The sequence below is a fragment of the Octodon degus genome, unplaced genomic scaffold (assembly GCF_000260255.1).
Source record: "Octodon degus isolate 3935 unplaced genomic scaffold, OctDeg1.0 scaffold00062, whole genome shotgun sequence".
Lineage (NCBI taxonomy): Eukaryota > Metazoa > Chordata > Mammalia > Rodentia > Octodontidae > Octodon > Octodon degus.
The window spans coordinates 4,776,450-4,797,537 of NW_004524638.1; positions in this window are offsets into that span (position 1 = coordinate 4,776,450).

The window sequence follows — 21,088 nt, forward strand, 5'->3', positions numbered from 1 at the left end:
GAGGCCAGCCTGGGCAACATGGCAAGACCCTGTCTCAGAAATCAAAACAAAACAGAAAGCTGAAGAGAGAAAAGACACTGCATCCCCAGAGGCTTTCTTGGACCATTTTCTTTGTATTTGTAAGACATAAACCATGAAAAGGTTTCCCAGGACAGGGCTGTCACAGTCAGGTGTTTGCCAGCTGCCTCCAAACAGAAATGACTGACTGAGCTATGGGAGGCTGTTAGAATATTCTGGCCCCAGAAGAGTCACAAGAAAGAAGACAGAATGGGACAAGGGCTGAGCTTGAGTCCTGCCCTTGGGTTTGGTATTTGCTGTGGCTCTTTTTAAACAAAGAAATCTTGAACTCCATCCAGCCTTCTGAGGAGTGAACACATAGCTGGCTTAGGCCATGGGCACTTTATTTCTTTATTATTTTAAAGAGAAGAAAATATAAAATTTCAAAACAAGAAAAAAAACTGTCCTATTAATCAGGTATGAAACTGTCTCATTCATCTTATTTCTCAATAAAAATAAATACATAAATAAATAATAATAATTTCTCATTTTCTATGCAAGCCAAATTCCTTATCATAGCACATGAAGCATACACGATTGTTTCTGCTCTATTCTGGTTAAGTCCGCAGTCACTGATACTAGCACTGTCACTGATACTAGACCACTTGGCCCTTGGTGCAAATTTGGTGTAGGGAGCTGTTTCATCTTTCTCTGATGCATAGGCAACTTTCTTCATTGTGAGAAAGCCTTCCTGAATCTCACTTCTTAACAGCTCTGCTTCTTCCCAAGCAGAGTGAGTTTCTCTTTCCTTTGGATTATGTTTGACTTTGGCATTGCTGTTTTCATACCATCCTTCCTTCCAGATCGTGTGCCTTAATCTCACTGCTGTCTGAATCTCCTCTCACACAAGAGGCACTCAATACCTTTGCTATTGTGTGAATGAAAAGATGATCTCTGGGAAGGGTATTTGGGGAAGGGTATTTTGTTTATCTCACCAATTTTTCTATGTTCAGAACAAATCTGCTGATGGGATCATTTCCTTCAGTTTGGAATTCACAGCAATAAAGGTCAGAGTGGTGATATGATAATCTAAGTGGGCAGAGGAGCAACTGACTGCTCCTCAGTCTTCGTGGGCTGAAATCAGAACAGATCTTGGCTGAGCCAACACGGATGGTTCTTGTAACAAAACAGCCACACTGGTGGGAGCTGTTGAGTCCTTGATATGCTTTGAGTTTGTGTATGTAGAAAAGAGTTTTGTGCTACAGACTGAATGGATAGGTCTCCAGAGCCTGTAGTGAGATAGGCTTAGACTTCTTGGTATTCAAGACTTCTGTTTCCCATGTAGAAGATCAGTTTTACTATTAGTCTCTCTGGCGATGGTTGCCAGTGCACACTCCTGCACCAGCGGTTGGCACCTTGGCTGTGTAGGACTGGGTTGTGATTGTTCTGCATTTTGGTGTCTGCATGGTGTTGCTGCAACAATCGTGAAGGCAGACAGACATTACCTAAACGCATGGGAGTGTTGTGTTCAAAGAAAACTTTGTTTACAAAAAACAAGCAGGAGACAGAGATTTGGCTGCAGGGTCCTACTTCTCTCAGCCTGTAAATACCTGGCGTGGTCACCCTTTTCCCTTTTCCTCATTTCCTGTACCTGCTCTGTGTTCCTCGCTTCCCTGCCCAATTCTTTCTTCTTTGTTTCTCATTTTGATGAGGGAGGGTACTTTTTCATTTTTGATGAGGGAGATGAAATCCAGAGTGTGCATGTGTTCTGAATGAGTACCCACTACCCGAGCAGTCCTTGGGTCACTGAGCCTGCCCTGTGGCTGCGTTGAGGCAATGTCCATGGTCTTAGTTTCAAATGTCTGACCCCAGTCAGTCTTCACATGGAACTCTAGTGGGTTAAGGATTCTCTTCCTGGTGAGCCAGTTTACAATCCCGACTTCAGCTGTGCCTTACTCTGTAGATTGTGGTTCTCTTCAAAGCAAAGCCCCAGCTCTCCCTTACAGAGGGTCGAAGTCTGCCCACGATAGCTCTCCCAACTCAGGTCTCCTGAGTAGTGAATCCCCCCCCAGTGTGTTCTGCCCTGGGTACTTGTCCTCTGCTGCTATGTTTTCTGCCATAGTCTAGGAGCATCAGAGTCTGTCTGCCAGGTGTCATGTGCAGTGGCCTGGAGAGGTCAGAGTGACAGAGTCTGTAATCCTGAGAAGCCCATTCAAGCAGAATATATAGAACAAATTCTAACGTAATGGGCAACAAAATCCTTGGGGACCATAGATGACACCAGTGGCTTATTGCTCCATCTCTCATTGCTTTCCCACTGTAAACTCCCAGGAATTTTAGCTTTCCTTGTGTGTAGTATGCAAGTTCATTGTCCCCACAAACAAGCAACATATACAGGATACTCCTTCACCAACTCCATCACTTTTTTTTTTTTTTTTGCAGCAGAAGACGTACTAGGTGTTGCGGCGTGACTGGAGTTCATTTGTACGCTCTTCCGCAGAACCGGGGATTGAACTCAGGCCCTTGTGCTTGCCAGAGAAGCACTTATTCTACTGAGCTATCTCCCCAGCCCCAACTGCATCACTTTGAAAGGCCACTTATCCACCCTTCCTCATCTGAATCACAAAGCTGTAAATTTCTAAGTTGTTAATTTAAAAGTTTTAAGTATAATAAAAGTTATATTTAGAAAAATATAGGCTAAGGGCCAGTGAGATAGCTTAGCAGACTAAACACCTGCTTAAGCAAACACAGGGACCAGGGTTTGATCCCCAGCACCACAGCCCATGCTGACCCCGCCCTCTAGGCACACTGAGCCAGCCAACAAGTCAGGGCATGTTGGTGCATACCTGCAATCCCAGTGTTGGGCAGGCTGAAAACAGAAGGATCACTACGAGTCTCAGCTGCATCGTGAGACCCTGTATCAAATACATTGAACAAACAAACAAACAAGAAATATAGGATAAGACATTATACCTAATGCTTACTACTTAGTAACTCCTCAACGTGTATCCATTTCTTCCTTCTTACCTGACTAAATCCTAACCATACTTCAAGACAAATTTAAGGTTTTCCTTTCTTCTGAAAATCTCCTTATTTCAGCCAGTGCTGACTTTTATCCTATTCTTAAAAAACTGATAAAGGCTTAGAGCCAATCATGCGTTCCTGGCTGTGTTCTGTCCTGTGGCTGTTTTGTGCCTTCTATTCAGAAAGACTTGCCTGCAAACCTGCTCTCTCCAGGGGAAGCTGTGCAATCTGAGAAACCTGAGACACATTGCTGCCTTTCCTGAAGTCTTCATTGTCTTATTTGTAAAATTAGACTAACAACGACTTCCCTAACACCCAACATAAAGGTGCCTTTCAGTCACTTTCTCTCACACTAAGTCCATAAAAAACTCCTATTAAATGTGGTTATTATTTATGTGTCTGTTGTCCTTCTTTCCCACCATTGATGATTGACAATATAATTGGAGATGGTGCCAATGTGTTTGTTGCTCTATCCTCAGCACCTAGAAGACCTTGTTAAATACTTGTGAGATAAAAGATGCTGAGTCATTAATGAGTGGATCTGAAAAGGAACAGGATGCGCACTAGATGGCTGCTCACCGGTGACCTTGAATTACTGCCTTTCAGGAGCACAGCCACCACTCCTTGCCTCCTCCGCAATGGCGCTGCAGTCACCACTGTCAACTAAGGCAGATGTGCACTCGTCCACCACAGAGCAATGATGCCGGCCAGGAGGGGCGAATCTACCCAGAAGGGAGCCTCCTTGGAGCTGCTGAACTCAGCAAGAGAGCGTGTGGGCCTTTGAATGAATGCAAATATTAATGAGCATAAACACCAAAATATAATTGATTAGATAGCATCTAGAAGCAAAAGAGGTAGAGTGGTCACGATTTCCTGTGGCTATTTTGGTATACATCTGCATGTTTTTCTCCTTCAAAGGCTGGACTTTCCTCTCACTAGTTGATGCTTACTAGGGTCACGTGCAGAAGCGAGCAAGAGATCTATCTGGATGGTGGAGACCCAAAGGACCCCGCATATGTTTTGTAGGCCCTGGCAGTGTCCTGTGCAAGTCCTCATCAGGAGGCCAGTGAACCCATGACGGGAGACGGGAGGTTGTGCTCTGGAAGGGCCTGCAGACCAGTGCTGGAAGTGTCTGGGCCTGAAGACGGAGGGATCCGCACTGGGAGCCAAGAAGTGATGACCAAGATAAAGGCAAAGATTGAACCTTCCCCGAAGAAAGAAAACAGCCAAAGCTCTTTTGCAGAAAAACTGTTGAAACTCTTATGAAGAAGAGCAGTCACATGTAGAGGGGGATCAGGGCCAGTCTGCCCCAGTGAAACCTGTTCTCCATGTCTTTAAGAAGAATTGCAATCTAATGTCATTTAGTTGACAAAAGGAGTCCCGTATTTCATACACAGGCATGTATGTTTTCTAAATCTGAGCTAGACTTAAAAGTCCCATTTTATAGAAGTTTACATAAAATCCACTAGGAGGCTTTATAACTTTACTCTTCCTAGTGCTATTGTCTAAAGTCAAGCAAGGAATATAAGTAACCAGTTCAAATGCAACATATACAAGTACACAACAGTCATAAAATGTCCCACTTGCTACATGACTCACTTCCCCATTTGATACTGGATTTAATCGATTTTCCCTGAGCAACAGTGCTTGCAGTCTCATTGGTTGATCATAGTTTTGTCCCACCTCATGCCCACCTAAGCGAGTTGCCACATTCTCCACCACCTTAAACCCACTTCACTGCATGATGTTCCTCTATTAATGTCCCTGGAAGAGACAGCTTCCTGGGGATCACCCGCTCGGGCCTTCTTCATGTCCTTCTCTTGGACAGGAGCTTTTTTTTTTTCCTCCAATAAATATATTCTCCTTATATAAAAAAAAGCAGTCTCAAAGAATCCTTTACAAGGAAAATCAGCTGAAGTCCCTTTCTCCTGATCTCTTTCTACACCTTTCCAACAACTTTTCTCAAAGTGGGTCTTCCATGCGCAGAGCTGTGCCGACTCAAAGTAGCAGGACATTCCCTACTCAGGTTAATAGCCAGTTAACCACCATAATCACTTACCTGACTCCATCTTTTTCTCTCAAATTATCACTCTGTAATAATGAATTGGTTGTGCTAAAGGTCCATGTTATAAATTCCTTTTAGGTCAAATTATTTTTATGTCTTTATTTTTGTTTGTTTGTTTTGGTTTTGGTTTTTTTTTCAGAACCAGGGATTGAACTCAGGCCTTTGCGCTTGCCAGGGAAGCACTTATTCCACTGAGCCATCTCCCCGGCCCAATTTTTATGTCTTTATTGATACACTGTTGTCAAAGTTAGCCAACTCTTTCCCCCAATTTCTTAATACTTAGTTCTCACTTTGGCCATTAATTTAGACAAAATAGTTCGACTTGCTGATGCATCTAGGGTACATGATGGTGGGTCCATTTTTTGCACTTCAGTTCTCTACAGTTTCCTTTCAAGCCAGATTTTCATCGATGATTTGCCAAATCCAGGAAATATCTGGTGAATTTTGATATATACCAGGCACTGTGGTAGTTGCCTGTGAAGAAAAAGAAGAGTTTGACTTCATGACTGTCTATACTCCTTCCAAGATTGGTTTGTGAGACAAAACTACAGATTATTGCAAACAATTTGATGTAGGCTTTAGCAATAACATAAACTAAGTGCTATGGTTGCAAAACAAGAGGAATGGCTTCTAGAGGACTGAAGTAGATGGGCTTGGAGTGATGCTCAAAGATGAACTAACCTCAACAGTTAAATATGGTAGACAGACAGGAGTTTGCCAGGTGAAAAAAGGGGGTGAAGCACAACAAGGAAGCAGAAATGAGAATCCTGAGCAAGTCCAGGCACACAGTGAACGGTAGGTTGGGATTCTTGTATTCGTGAACTGAAAGAAACTTCAGTGGATGAGAATATGTTGTTCCAATGGGTAGGGACCAGGCAGATCTGTTGTGCCAAGTTTGTGGACTTATCCTCTAGAGCCAAGATAAAAGAGACTTCCATTGGTTCTGCATTTTCACTGGTGGACCCCTCACCCAAAGGGACATCATCTTGCCACACTGTTCCTTGTGACTGCTGTAGTTCTCCTTATGGAGTTACGTGGCTCAGATAGGCCCCAAGAGTTGTCTGCTCCTCCGTGTCATGGAGATCTTTCTGGAAAGACTGGTGCTGATACACAGAGAACACTGTGCACACAGGTAAGCCAAATGTATCTGTCCTTTGGTTTGGGGCCTCAATGTCCCAGCTACCTGTGACTGGGGATGACAAATAGCGTCAGTTGTGGAGAGCAGGGAGCTTGAGACAGCTGGAGATGAGCCAGTATTCTTCAGGAGTGCTGACAAAGGGCCACTATGCTCTTGATCAAGTCTTGCTTGTCTAATTCATTTCATGAACTCGGTGAACCGATAGCCCTCACAGAGCTGCTTCCTTCACCTCTTGTGATCCAGGTGGTAAAACTTCAAAGCTGCCTTTGGCCTGAAACCCTGGATGGAACAATACAGGGCACAGCATTCAGCCTGTGGCTTTGTTTCCCTTGCCCCTGGCTAGGTTATCCCAACAGATCCAGTAGGTATTTCACTGTCTTTGTGGGGGAAAGGACTTTGTGGCTATTGCTTGCTTTGGGGCACATCAAGCATTCCAGGTTATGTCAGCTTAAGTCTGTCAGAGAAACTGTTCTATATGTGAAGACAAGGTGGAAGTAGAGTGAAAGAGCCCTGGATTACAAATCAGAAGCAGAAAGGAAAGAAGAACAAAAAAGAAAAAACCAGCCTTTGTCCTGAATTACTTGTTCTCCTCCTAGACTGCAACAGTCTGTGCTGGATCTTGTGTAACTGGGTGAATCTCAGGATGGTGACCTCATGGGTGTCCGATGCTACTAAAGATTGCATAGTCAGGATGATGTCTAAGTCATAAAGTATTCTGCAGGTCTGGTCAACTTTCACTGTTGTTTAAATTTTTATTAAATCAGTTAAAATTTGAGTTACGCTGAGCTATAAAATCAATATAACTTTTTCTCCTCTCCGGAAATGTACATCAACTATTCAAAGTCTTCAAGGTGCATTTTTTTCCTATGAACTGATAAAAAGATAAAGTTCCATTTTTTTGAACTTATCCACAATGCTTCCTTTGTTATGTCTATATTTATACACCTCATGCATAGGATGACATCCCTGCAGGTATCCGGGATGTCTTTATTTTTCTTTCTGCTTGGCTCCCCACTCAAGATAAGGTAGACACTGTATTATTAAGTTAAGCTGAATTTCTATGTGTACTCTTTAAAAACATTCTTTAACAATCTCACTGTAATTAATAGAGTATATAGTGCTAAGAGAACACATGCATTGGGGTCATGTTTATTCTGCTAGTAACAACTACATAATACATTTGTTTAATGCAGGGCCCAGAAGTTTACATTGGTCATTAATGTTTCTCAGTCAGATGCGGCTGTTTAGAGGACTCTGCAAGAATTACGTGGATTTTCCATTCTGAAGAAACCACAGAGTGACAATCAGCAAAGAAACATTTGCCCACAGCAGTGGGTGTGGGGCACAGAGCAGTGACTCTACCCTTAGCTATTGATGGCTCCTTGTTTCCCGGCTTCCCTTGGGGCAAGAATGGCTGTTTTCCTTGAGTGATGGCTATGGAAAGGGACCAGCCACAGGAAGGTTGTGCTCCACAAGGCTGGCTACTAGAATCTCTTGTGTGGCTTTCTCATTTGAAACACAGAATTTAGTAGAAGACTTCAAGAGGAACTTAGAGAAGCTTTGCAAACATTTTCAGTAAAGGGCTAGAGAGTAAATATTTTGGGCATTGTAGATGATGTAGTTGCTGTTGAAATCATTTAGCTTTACCGCTGCAGTGTAAAGGCAGCTGTGGACAATATGCAAACAGATGAGTGTGACTGTGTTCCAGGAAGACTTTATTTACAAATTCAGGCCATGGCCGAATTGGGTTCACAGGCCCTAATGGAGACCCTGGTGGTACCGCAAGAGGCAGGAACCTAGCAACTCTGAGTTACCAGCTTGTCAGAAAGTTTCTGACAAAACACTTGATTGGACTGATGTGAGGAAGAAATCAGCTTGTTAAGCAGGTGGGGTGTTTGGATGGTTTGTTAGAGTGGCCGACAGTACTTTTGATTCACACTGGACATTCTAGAATTTTCTTCTTCCTTCCCCCCGCCCCCTTACCAGAGTACTATGGAGATGACCCAGATCAAGGCTGGCAAACAGCTTCTAGTGTGAAGCTGTCCTCTTCCATGCCCTCTTTGCTGTTGGGATAAAAACACATTTATTTTTCCAGGCATGGAATGAGAGAGTACTTTTTCCTGTGAGTAATTTTGGGAAAATTTGGGGTGTTTTTGGTTGTCATAACTACAGACATGCTACTAGTATCCAATGGATATAGTGCAGGAATTTGGCTAAATACCCTTCAGTGAACAAACCCGCTTCCCTTGACAACCTGTGTGGCCTCAAATGTCACTGGCACCCCAGATGAGAATGCTTATTCCAAATAAAATGTGCTTGTTCTAAATAAAATTGATCACCCAAATGGTAGAATTTAAAACATTTCTGAGAGTGGGATCCTTCCAGAGGGTTGTACATTAACTTCTCATTGGTATCTCCAGCCTCCAGACATCATTTGATTCTGCTGTTTCTGGTGGACTTTCATTCCCTCTAACAGGGCAGGAAGTCTTTCTTTGCTAGACCCAAGTATTTAACTGAGCAGATCATGACTGCTTGAGAGGCCGAGGCTGTGCACCAAGGCCTTCCCTGAGGGTCTACCTCCTTCACAGTGTCCTCTCTGCAGTGTTTCCTTTGCTCACTTCCTTTGTGTTTAATGCCTGAGCAGCTCAACCCTGACCAATTACATGCAGGAAACTTGAGAATTACAAGTTTCATGTTTAGGAGCATCCACTTCCAGGAAAGGGAGTATGTATTCTCAGTAAGCCTAGAGAAGGAACTGGAATTCGTTTTGTGTGTGTGTGTGTGTGTGTGTGTGTGTGTGTGTGTGTGTGTATTTGGTACAGGGTCTCACTATGCAGTTTCTACTTATGGTGATCCTCCTGTTTCAGCCTTCACTGAACTGGGATTACAGGCATGCACCACCATGCCTGGTTTCTTTTGCCAGCTCAACATGTCCAGGGTTCTGGGGCTGGCATAGCATTCAGTACTGGGAGTCGAACCTAGGACCTTGAGCTTGCCAGGCAGGCACTTACACTGCTGATCCATCTCCCCAGCCCCATAAAAGGGGATTTTCTTCAGCCCCTGGTTCTCATCCTGATACTTTTGCACCCTCATCAGCATTTTAGAGCATGTTGGAAGAGGTACAATAAAATGATCTGAGTGTTGATACTTTTTCTGTGAAGCTTCCAAGCCTCCTGTGACTGAAGGACTTGTCTTCTGTACTAAGAGCCCTTCCCTTGTCTACAGATTCAGAATCATATGCATCACTTCTTTTGTTCTTTGTCCCTGCTGATTTTTCCTGTTTGAACTTCAGGTCCTTGTGGCAGGTCCAGGCTGTATGCATTTTAGTGCTTGGTGTATCTGCCAGGGTGGCTCGTGGGTGGAGTGAAGGGGCCTCCTGCTCATCCTCACCACATTTGACCTGGTCTAAATCCTCAACTTGTCTTTAACTCTTCACTCTAACATCTAAACAGTAGGCAAATTGTACTAAGCAGCCTGTCTCTCTACTCTTCAGTGACCCATCTGCTCACCTCTGTCCACACTACGCGGTACCACCCCTCACACAGCCTCATGAACACTTGGTGGCAGGGATAATGGCTCTCTTCTCTTCTCTTTATCTTCCTGCTTCAGGGTTCCTCTCTGCTTTGCAACCTCTTGTCTGTTCCAGAGGGAGATCCTGAGCCTTGTTAGCAACAGTGATGACAGCATCCTTAGAGGTCAGAGGTCATACCCAGCACTCAACACCTAGTCATTCATCAAATCAGCACCACAGCTCCAGGGGGAAGCTGTTGATTCCTTTCATCTTATTTTACAAAACTGAGGCACAGAGAATTTGAGATACTTGTCCAGAGCCACACAGTAAATGGTAAGTTTGGGTTCAGAACCACTTCTTAGATGTCTTCTTCACTCTTTGATAATTTTTGGTGAGTTGGATAAATGTTCTACTTTGTAGAGCATTAATGAACTGTGATACTGTAGCTTTTGCTTCCTTTCTCCATTCATTTCAAGAATACATTGAGGAAATATGGATTGACATTGTCAGGCAATGTCTTAGGTACTAGAGATAGCTTTACATTAATTTGACAGTATTGTTAGTGTGTTATGGGTTTACATCTCATACAAGGGAATGGATCATAAAGAACAATGAATTTAAAAGTCAAATATGATGCAGAGAATCAAACTGAGTGATAACACTAAGCTTCCTTGTGTCAAAAAGCTGAAAGTCTAGTGGGACTTGAGGAAGAGAAGTCTGTAGATTGGGGAAGGGAGGCTTTTTGGCAAGGCTGCAGGAAGTGGGGAGATGTGGAGGTGCGAAGAAGCTTGGCATTTATACCCAAGACATAATAAATGAGGCATGAAACTCCACAGAAGGTCAGAGAGGATGCTTAGGTCATGCTCTTGGCAGCATAATATAGTTGGTTCACATTTTGTTCTAAAAGCCATGGAGGGGCTGGAGAGACAGCTCAGTGCTCTAAAGCATCTGCTTAGGCAAGCTTAAGCAGGTACAGGGGACTGCAGTTCAGTCCCTGGTGCCACAAGCCAGCCCCACCCTCAGGGCCTTCACTTCCTCAATTCCCACCAGACTTTCAACTTTTTGACACAAGGAAGCAGACCCTTATCACTCACTTTGATTCTCTGCATCATATTTGACTTTTGTTCTTTATAATACATCTCCTATAAAAGTTGTAAAGCCCATGGTACACTGACAATACTGCCACCTTAATGTAATTTTCCATTAGAGCAATGCAGCAGGAAGGGTGTGTGTAGAGAAGGCACATCCCCTCTTCCACATGTGTTATCGTTCCTGTAGGTGCTTGTCAAGCCCTGAGAATAGCTGTTTTCTGTTGCAAAGATTTAGGCTAGAAAGTGTGGCATACTCATGTTAACAGACAATGAGAGAGAGACATGGAGGGGGAAGAGAGATGGAGGGGAGGACAAGAAACTTTATTTATTTTAATCTTTTGTGTATTTACTTGGTATAGGGCTTCACTGCACAGCGCAGACTCATAGCGATCCTCCTGTTTTCAGCTTCCCCAGTTCGGGAATTACAGGTGTGTACCACCACACTCAGTTTCATTGGCTGGCTTGATGTGAGACTGGCATGGCATGTGGCACTGGGGAATGAACCGGGGTCCTTGTGCTTGCCAGGCAGGTGCTTAGTACACAAAGCTATCTCCCTGGCCTTGGAAGCTTTCCTTTAAAGCTGAGTATCACCTGCTGTATCGATCAAACTCACAACAACCCATCATCACTGCAAAATCTCTCAAGTCGTGCGAAGTGCCTGGTGCCTGTATTTCCTCACTGTCTTTCTCATTCATCCATGCACTGTCACTTCTCAACATCTTTGGTCCCTGGAAAATGTGCTAGCGGTTTCAGGAACATATTTATGGGAAAGTCACAAAAAAGTGAGGCCGTGAGTGATGGAGACATAAAGTGACAGCACGAGGACTGTCTAGATCTGTTTGTCTCATTAGATTAGTCTGGCTCTGCTTGATAAAGAACTGTGCCTGTGGTTTCCGTTGGGGAGCACCTGGGGGTCTTACCTGTCTTGTTCCTGATAATCTCGTCTCTCCATGGGAGGGTCCCTGGAGCAGCCTACACGGTGAAGGCTACAAGACTTCTGGCAAGTGCGCTGAAAGTTCGTGTGTGTGTGTGTGTGTGTGTGTGTGTGTGTGTGTGTGTGTGTGTGTATGTGCTGGAGAAAGCAAGTCCCACTTTATAATGTGGCTCTGCAGTGGGCACCAGGACTACGGGTCTTCTTTAATGGTGTGAAGCGAGGTGGCTCACAGCTGCCATCCTGCTACTGAGTTTTATATGATGCAGGGATTCTCCTCATTGGGTAAGGACTTGAGTTATTAAGCTGGACTCATTGTATTTTTTTCCCCGTTTGTAATCTAACAGTTGTTTTTGGTAAAAAAAAAAAGTTTCAGAAAAAAACAAACCAAGAACAGAGCACGAGGACTTTGCATTAGTCTGTTCTCTGGAGCAGGATGGTCTTTGCTTCGCACATTCCTTCTGGGCTTTGAGATTTCTCTCCTACGCACTTTTTGTTTCTTTGTGGAGCTGGGTTTACGCTGCACGTGCACTTTTTTACCCTACATGTCCCACCTCCCTTTGTCTCTGAAACCCTTTCCGTTACATTAAACATGCCTGGTGATGCGTTCTTTTATCCTCCGAAGGCATGCGATCAGCAGGAGCCACTCCACATTGCAGATGCGGCGGGAGCCATCCAGACATGTCCTTGTCCTCAGGGGTGCTTCAGGCCGGCAGCTGTATGAATATTTTCATGTATTCTTTCTCTCCTGTTTTTATTTTTATCAAGCTTTTCTTTCCTCAGCTGCCAGAATGCCATTAAGTTCTTTGTGAGGGAGACTTGTAGGTTACAGTGAATAGCTAGCCTCACCCGCCCTTCTGACATCTTGAGGCATGTAGAAAATACTCTGCTACTTTCATAGATGAAGAAATGACCACACAGAAGGAATTAGTTTTGACAGTAAAATGTGGATCTGAATCTAGACCTTTCAAATCCAACTGCCATTTTTTTCTTCTCTTTAGAAAATATGGCTTGCACAACTTACTTAGAGTTCAGGAATTTCACTGTCACAGTTGCAGAAGAGTTGGACAAACTCTTCTTCCTCCTCTTTCTCTTCTGTTTTGGGGACATTAGGATTGCCCCCGGGGCCTTGGGTGTGCTAAGCAAGAGTCCTACCACTGAGCTACATCACCAGCCCATTTTTTATTTCATTTTGTTTTGAGAGAAAGTCTCTAAGTTAAAATTGTGACTCCCTGGACTGCCGCCTGAGTAGCTTGGAATCACTGGAAGAGCCCCTCCGCCAGGCTAATAACTCCTCCTTGTAAAGGTGCTGCTCATAACAACCTGAGCCTTAAGGAGCATCTAGTTTCAAAGTCTTCTTTATCTGCAGCACCGAAGCATCAGGGAAAAGCTCTTCAGGCTTCCCCTAACCTAGATACTCCCTGTCTTAGGCACTTTTCTCCCTACTAAGACAACATACCAGACGTGCACCACTCAAAGCAAGAGGGTTTGTTATACTCTGCTCTCTCCAAGGCAGGAGGGCTACAGTGAAAGGTTCTGGCATACAAGAGCTGCTTGCATCATGGCAGCCAAGAAGCAGAGAGGGATTGGAAGTCACTCCCCCAGTGACCCACCTCTTCTGATCACACTCCTCTTCTACCAGAACATTTAGCATAAACCCACGGCCAAGTTCATCCACTGATGGGCAGAGCACCACCATGATCCAGTCACTGTCCAAAAGGCCCACCTGTGAGTACACAAGGGTTTTGTGGGACAACCTAGATCCAAGCCAAATAGTCCCTTCACGCCCGTCCATGCTCTTGTTGGGTAAGAGCCTGAGCAATGACTTGAGACCACCAGATTCCAGCCCAGGCACTACCACTTAACTAGCCAGGGGATTTGGGCATCGCATCCAGAAAAGCTGAGTGTATGTCGCCACCTCCACAGTGATAACAACGCCTGCATCATGTGTTTGTAGAAATACACATAAAGTACTTAACATACTTCCTAGAACATCATTAAAAGTGCAAAACACTTTCTCACACTGGGCTGTTATTATTATTATTGTTGTTGGAAAGGATGGTCTCTACTGACTGTGCCTAAGAAGAGTCACCTAGAGAGAAAACACTCTCTCAGGCCTTCACAGAGAGCACATTGGCCAAGCAATGGCTGTAACTCATCCACATGACTGACACTGACAAAGGATCTACAAAATGCTGTACAGGATCTCAGGATAAATCCTGAGGGAATGTGACTCACATAGTCAGATAAAAGTGTTACATTTCTTGTTATATATGTCTTGCTTTATCTTGGTCTTAACCATCCAGCAGAAAAGTATGAAGACATGCTATAAAAAGTAAAGCCACATTAATATGCTGAGCTGTAAAAGGCTCAAGTCAACAACTTCTTACATTGCCAGTTCTGCAGATAATCCCTTACTATTAAGGGATACTGGACTATATTGGATTATTTTTGCTGAATTCACACACCTACAATACTTAAATGGCAATGGAATACCCATATCTGACAAAACTAAACCAAAAAAGGGGATATAAATGAAGGGTCACTTTTTAGTAAAAAAAAAATATATATATATGTATATATATGTATATATATACATATATATATACATATATATAATAAAATAGATATACAGCTACTTTCTCTTAGTTCCATGAGAAGAAAGATTTGTGCTAATAGTGTTTAGACAAGATATCATGTCTACATCTTGTACTATGAATAACTACTACGAAGACAACAATATGCACTGTAGTAATTATTGTAACTGTCCTATTACCCTGTTTTAAAGCTGTCTCATTTTTATTTCTTTCTCAATAAAATTAATTAAAAAAAGAATGGTCTCTACTTACTGATTTACATCCCCAAGACCTCATATGTTCACGAGTGCACCCTTTTCCTTCCTAGTTTTGGGAGAAAATGGACATCAATATACTTCTTCAATATATGTAGAGCTGAGACACAGAGATCTAGCAGAAATTAGGCATGTTTTAGACATTATACCATGTTTGGGGTGGAACAGATTGTGAAGCAGGAACGTCAGCATTCTCTTCCCTAATGCATACACTCCTAGGTACTTTGGAGGACAGCGCAATCCCTTGGCTTACCAGAGGTTCCCTCTGGGAGCTGTGCTTCCCTGTTGGGGTGTTGGCTGGTGAGGCTACCAGGGTCGTGTGCTGTCCTAATGCAGCTGAGCTTCTGTGGGAGGGCTGCACTTGTGATTCTGAGCTTTGAATGGACAGACCCAGTGTCTATACTGCGCCTTCTGTGGTGCACTGAGGCGTTGTCTTAAATAAGTTACTTTGGGGTTGTATGCCAAACTCAATAAGTGAGAGATGTTAGATGACATTACAGGGAGGAAGTGAGGGCAATCTCTGATTAAAATTGATCTTTTTTTTCCCCCACAGACCAAAAATCTTTCTCAGGAAAAAGTGCTGTCAGCTGGGAAGAATTTCAAGTTGTCTGTTGGTGGCGAGCCTTGGCCATAGTGTTGTGCTAAGCTGAGTTGTCACTGCCTTGGCTCTGCCTCCACCATTTCTTCAGGAGGTGAGGAAAGAGGCCATGGACACCTCCTGGGGGAAACAGACAGCCTCTGTCTTGCCACTCCTGTGAGATTTGTTGTGCTGTGGTTCCTGTCAATTGACTTTGAGCAAATTCACAGGATTGTTTGGATTAATGTCAGAAAACAACTTTTAGCTTTAAATAATAGTTCTCTAGGTTATGCTTCCCCCCACACATGCGCGACTAGGGCTCAGCCCCTGTGAGCCCTACAAGTATTCCTTCTCCTTGACTGGTGCTTTGAGCTGTAGCAAGCCTTTCAGTTCAGGAAGTTCTCCGGGGCTAGGTTGGGTCCCTGGCATTGAGCATGAACCGCTCTGCAGAGAGAGAGAGGTATTGGTCCTGAGGATTTTGTTTTGCTCTTAGTTCCACCTAGGTTAACCATTATTTACTGTTTAAGAGCATGCTTTGTGTACCTTGCACGCCAATCAGAAATGAGGCACTGAAGTCCTTTCCTTTGGGGGGGCTTTCAAATGAGCATTGAGGGTGGACATAAGTGGGAGAGAAGGTCCCCTTCTAAATCTGGAGCCCCTAGAGCAGCCTCTGAACCCTGCTTTGGGTCCAGACAAGGTTTGCTGGGAAAGAAATGCCTTCACCTATCATCCTGCTAAACGCAAGGACCTAGGTCTGAGCCCCAGTACCTTATGCCTTGAAGGTCCCAGAACTCAGCGAGCAAAAGCCAGTCCATGCCTGAGGACTGGCGTGCTGGTGCACACCTGTACTCCAAATGCTGGGGAGGCTGAGACAAGAGCGTCACCATGCATTTGAACTGTGCAGTAAGACTGTGAATCAAAAATAAAAATGAAATTAAAAAAAAGAATTGAGATATATTCAGCCCCTATGATGTAAGTGAACATTGTTTATTACAAACATATGCAAATGAAAATTTAAAACTAAGGGTAAAGAGAAAACAACAGTTAGATAGAGGCAGGGCAAAGCAATGAACTGCTGTTCTGCCTGTATACAGGGGACTACAGTAACCTTCAGTCAATACTTGTGGGTTGACAAAGCAGGAATCTCCCCATCAAAAGGATTTCTGTCACAAGCAAGCATGTTAACCAGGCTCCACAGCCCCTCTCTGTAGAGAAAACCACCTTACTGTCCTACTCCCTGTAGATATTCCTAAATTTATTCCAGTTCTCAGTACCTACTAGTAGTCAATATATTTGTGAATTATGTATAATTTGGAATATTTTACTGAATTCATGCACCTACAATATTTAAATGACAATGGAATACCCTTCACTGACAAAACTAAACAAAAAAGGGGGTTACAAATGAACACCATTTTGTATCTGTATATTCAAAATAGTTAGAATGGATATACAACTGCATTCTCTTAATTCAGTGAATAGAGAGATTTGTTCTATTAGCGTACGTGGTCAGGGTATCATGTCTGCATCTTGTACAATGAATAACCACTAAGACAACAATATGCAATGTATTAATTATTGAAACTATGGTAGTAATCAGTCTTGAAACTGTTTCATTACTATATATCTGTTAATTAAGTGTTTTTGTGCTGGGCAGAGTTAGGCACTGTTCCTTCAATAGATAACACAGATCCCAACTCTCATAGAACACAAAGCAAAGAACAAATTAATAATGAAGGAATGTCAGGGATGAACAGTGAATTAGGTTTGAGCTCAGTCACAGGGCTGACATTCTTGGTCACATCTTATATGCTGAATGACAGCCTAAATGTTCAGAGTTCTGAGTTGTTTCTTGCGCTGGAGCGGGGCTATAAGTTTCAGTTCAGCTCTGCCCAGGATTAATTCATTTCCTGCTTCTGCAAAGATACTGACCACATGTTAGGTATTGAGTCCTACTCTAAGAGATTCCCTGCTCCAGCATATGCTGAGGTTGAAAAAATAAACAGGTGGTTGAACTCATTGTTCATTTTTTCATTTAACAAATATTTTTAATGCACAGCTCTTTCAGATGCTAGAGTAGATACTGGGGCATAAGAGATTAATTAATCAGGCAGCATCCCAGTTCTTAAGGGCTCTTCTATCTGGGAAGCTTTCTTAGACTTCTCACTCTTTCCAACCCAGTTAGCTGTATGTCTGTGTTAGGTCTCCTCTGTAATTGTGTATTTTCTTACGAATCCCGAACCTGTGGGTTTCTCTTCTCCAGGTTCTTTATCTTGCTGAATTAGACTCTAGTAGGTTGGCAAAGTCTCTACAGTATTAAACTGAACCTAGTGGAAGACTCACAAGCTGGCTGAGAAGATGGAAGGGAAGTGGTGGCACGCCAGCAGCTTTTAATTTTAATTAATCTCTGTATGTAGTTGGTTGCTACAGGGTCTCCCTGTGCAGCTCTGACTCGCAGTGATCCTCCTGTTTTCAGCCTTCCCCGTGGCACCAGCAGCTTTTGAGCCTCATGGACTGGGCAGGGAAGGATCCGGCAGGGAGCAATTGGGCAAGGCGTAAGTGGGTTTGCCTGGCAAGTATTACAAAGACTCAGAAAGGGCGACATTCTGAAAGGACCGGAGAGATGATGAAGAGTGTTCTGGGCAGAGAGATCCTGTGAAACTGAAGGAAGTTTTTAAAGGGACACTCAGGAGTTTATTGTGCTGGTGTCAAGCTCATTGCAGGGCCCAGACACAGGCTTTCGGGACAGCGCCAGGAGCAGCTTTCCTCACCTGGACAGCATCTCTTAGTCCTTAGGATTTCTGACAACCCATTTTACAGGTGGGAACTTGGGGCCCAGGAAGGAGAATATATGGGGCAGGGGCTGGAGCTGGCAGCAAACAGTGATTTTAGGTTTCTGCCCTCAAATGTAGCTGCCTCCTGCTCTCTGTGTTCTCTTGCCAGCTGTTGGCTTGGAGTTTCCTGCAGGTTCAGAGAGGATTTCCTTCTGGACTGTGTTCAGATGGGTCAGACATGTTGCTTCCTTAGCTGCTGCTGCGGTTGAAGAGTAGCCAGCTCCCCAAATGCTGGTGATTAGCAACAGAGCACCCAGCTTCCTCTAATCAGAAGGACCTCTTCCTCTCCTCTCTGCGGCTGTCCTCCCCCTTCCAGATTTATAGTAGAATTAGAAAATCCGAGATCAACTGAGGTCGTCGAAAGGAGTATGTGACCAGAGACTGGAAATCAGGGTTCGGGAGAGCTGTCACTGGTGGAACTGCATCTGCTAATTAGCTTTTTCTTGGGACCTGATGGCTACTTCAGACCATGCCTGTGTCACTCACAGACACACACACATATACACAGGAACACAGGCATGGACTGTGTTGCACTTGGGTTTGGTCCAGGGTTGTTTTTGGAAAGTGAATTCACATTCAGACAAAAATGTAAAGTGAATTATACCAGCTGTTAATGAAAATAGGACAGTAAAGTAATGATGTTTGGAAATTGAGGATAGGATCCTGCTTGGAAATTAGGATCCACTCTGAAGGAAGAAGAAAGGAGTGCAGGAATATCTGCTGTGTAGACAGCTACAGTGCTTACCACATTGCGGGATGTGTTTGTGCACAGAATCATTTACTGGGAAATACATTAAAAAATTAGAGGCTAATAGAGCCATTTGGATTGTACCCTGATACCATACGAATCCTCAGAAACACAATTAACCTCATGTGACAAAATAAACTCAACTTACTACACAACACAAGTTTCTCAGTAACACACTGATAAATTAAAAATGAGGTGGAATGGTACGAATGGGAACTCAGAGTTTTAGGCTCTTCTAGCAGTTTTTCATTATTAATACCTTGGTGACTGATATTAAATGCCAGTATCATGTTTCCAATCAGCCTAGCCCCATTATGCCTGGCAGATGATTAAAAAACAACCGGTGTGAAAACTGTGCAACTTCTTTTTCCCAAGAATGTGAAGTCAGTGTCGTGTGACAGGCAGACCCAGACTCTGGGGTCAAGGCTCTCTGGCTCCTTGCTTCTATGACACAGAGAACATGACTTGGTCACTCAGGGTGGGTGTTCTATGTTCTGTAAAACAAATGTAATAATGCCTATGACATATTTCTAAATTAAGTAAGTAGATTACTGACAATGAGGAGCTCAGCAGAGTGTCTGATATGTTGTTACTACTCAAGGACTATGGAGTGTTAAGAAGATCAATTGTCACGTTTTTGGGAGGATTGGCAAGTTCTGGGATGGAAGACTTTTAGTATCAACAAAGGGTAGGAAAGTGGTTGGTCACCTGCGGTGGTCTCAGTAACTAATTCTATGATTGCAATAGCTCAGAAAAAGAAATTGTCTTATTCTTTAAATGCAATTTCATTTAAAATAGGAAATGATAAGCTGGAAACTCCAGCATTTTCCATCTAAACGTTGACTGCTGCGCTGCTGAGGGTGTGGCTGCTCAAAGGACTAAGTGTAATACAGACAGTCACAGCCCTGCTGAAGGGAGCTTAAAGAGCTCAGAAGTCATGCGCGTAGGTAACACTGTCCCCAAATAGGAGACAGGACCCTCGATGTCAGCTAAGCTATTGCCCTTGGTGAGTACTTGCCTTTCTCCGAATCTCTGCTTGTTAGTTTTTCCAAAAAGGGGCAGCTTGGGAAGCAATAACTACATACGTTCCTCCAGTTCTTTATAGTTCACATGTGCTTTTCATAGTACTATGTTATGCAACCTGTGACCCATGAATGTGATATGATCAGTCTCCAGAATATTTGTTGTCCCTAATTTACAGATGTGGGAACTGAGAGTTAAGGGAGACCGAGAATATTTCCCAAAGCCACACAGGCCAGAAAGTGACACAGGTAAAACGCCATCTTAGAACTTCTATTTTGGAGTGCGTTCCCTTGTGATACCTCTCAGACTAGCCGTGGGAATCAATTTGATGTAATTGTGTGAACTTGACTGACTTGGGAGCTGGTGAGAGCATTCACAAAGCATATTTCATGATGTGTTTATAAGGGCATGGAGGGGTAACACTTCATCATATACATGGTTGTTGGGCTCTTCCTCTTGGGCACTGCTGTGCCCAACTTCCATGCCTCCATGGTCTAGGCAGCTTTGCTCCACCTCACCCTTCCACTGTGCTTCTGCATGGGAGCCAGCTGACCATGGACTGTATCTTCTGGAGTCATGAGCCAAATTAAAGTTCCTTTTCTTTAAGTGCCAAAGAGATAGCTCAGTGAACTTCAGGCAAGCACAAGGACCAGAATTCAATGCCCTGTACTACATGTTGTGCTGGCCCTGCCCCCAGGTGTGCTGAGCCAGTGACCAAGTTCAGGCATGGTAATTTCAGTGCTGGGGAGCCTGAAGACAGGAGGATCACTATAAGTCCGAGCTGCATCATGAGACCCTATGCCAAATACATAAAATTAAAAAATAAATCAAGTTTCTTTCCTTTAAATCATGAATACTGTGTCCTAGTAAGGGGAAAGTGAACTAATACAGCAAATTGGAACCAGAGAAGGGACGCCATTGCTTTGATTATACCTGACCTATGGTTTACAAGACTTTGGAACTTTTGTAAGAGGACTTCAGCAACAATGGGAGATGTAGGCTAGCAAAGGCTTATGTAAGTAGATTCTGATGACTGACTGTGGCTAGAGCTCAGAGGACTGGATGATGACGGGAACATGGGCAGTACAGGCCAGGCTCAGGAGGTTTCCGTGGATAACAAGGGTTTCATTGCCAGCTAGACTATGTTTTGTCTACACTTTTTTCATGTTTTGGAAACTGAGATTGCCTAGTTGATCTTGCAGAGAAGATTTCAAAGCAGCCCAACGTTCAGACTGCGCCATGAGTGCTGCTAGCGGCTTTTATTCAGCTTTGTAAGAAAAACGATATGTAAATTTAAG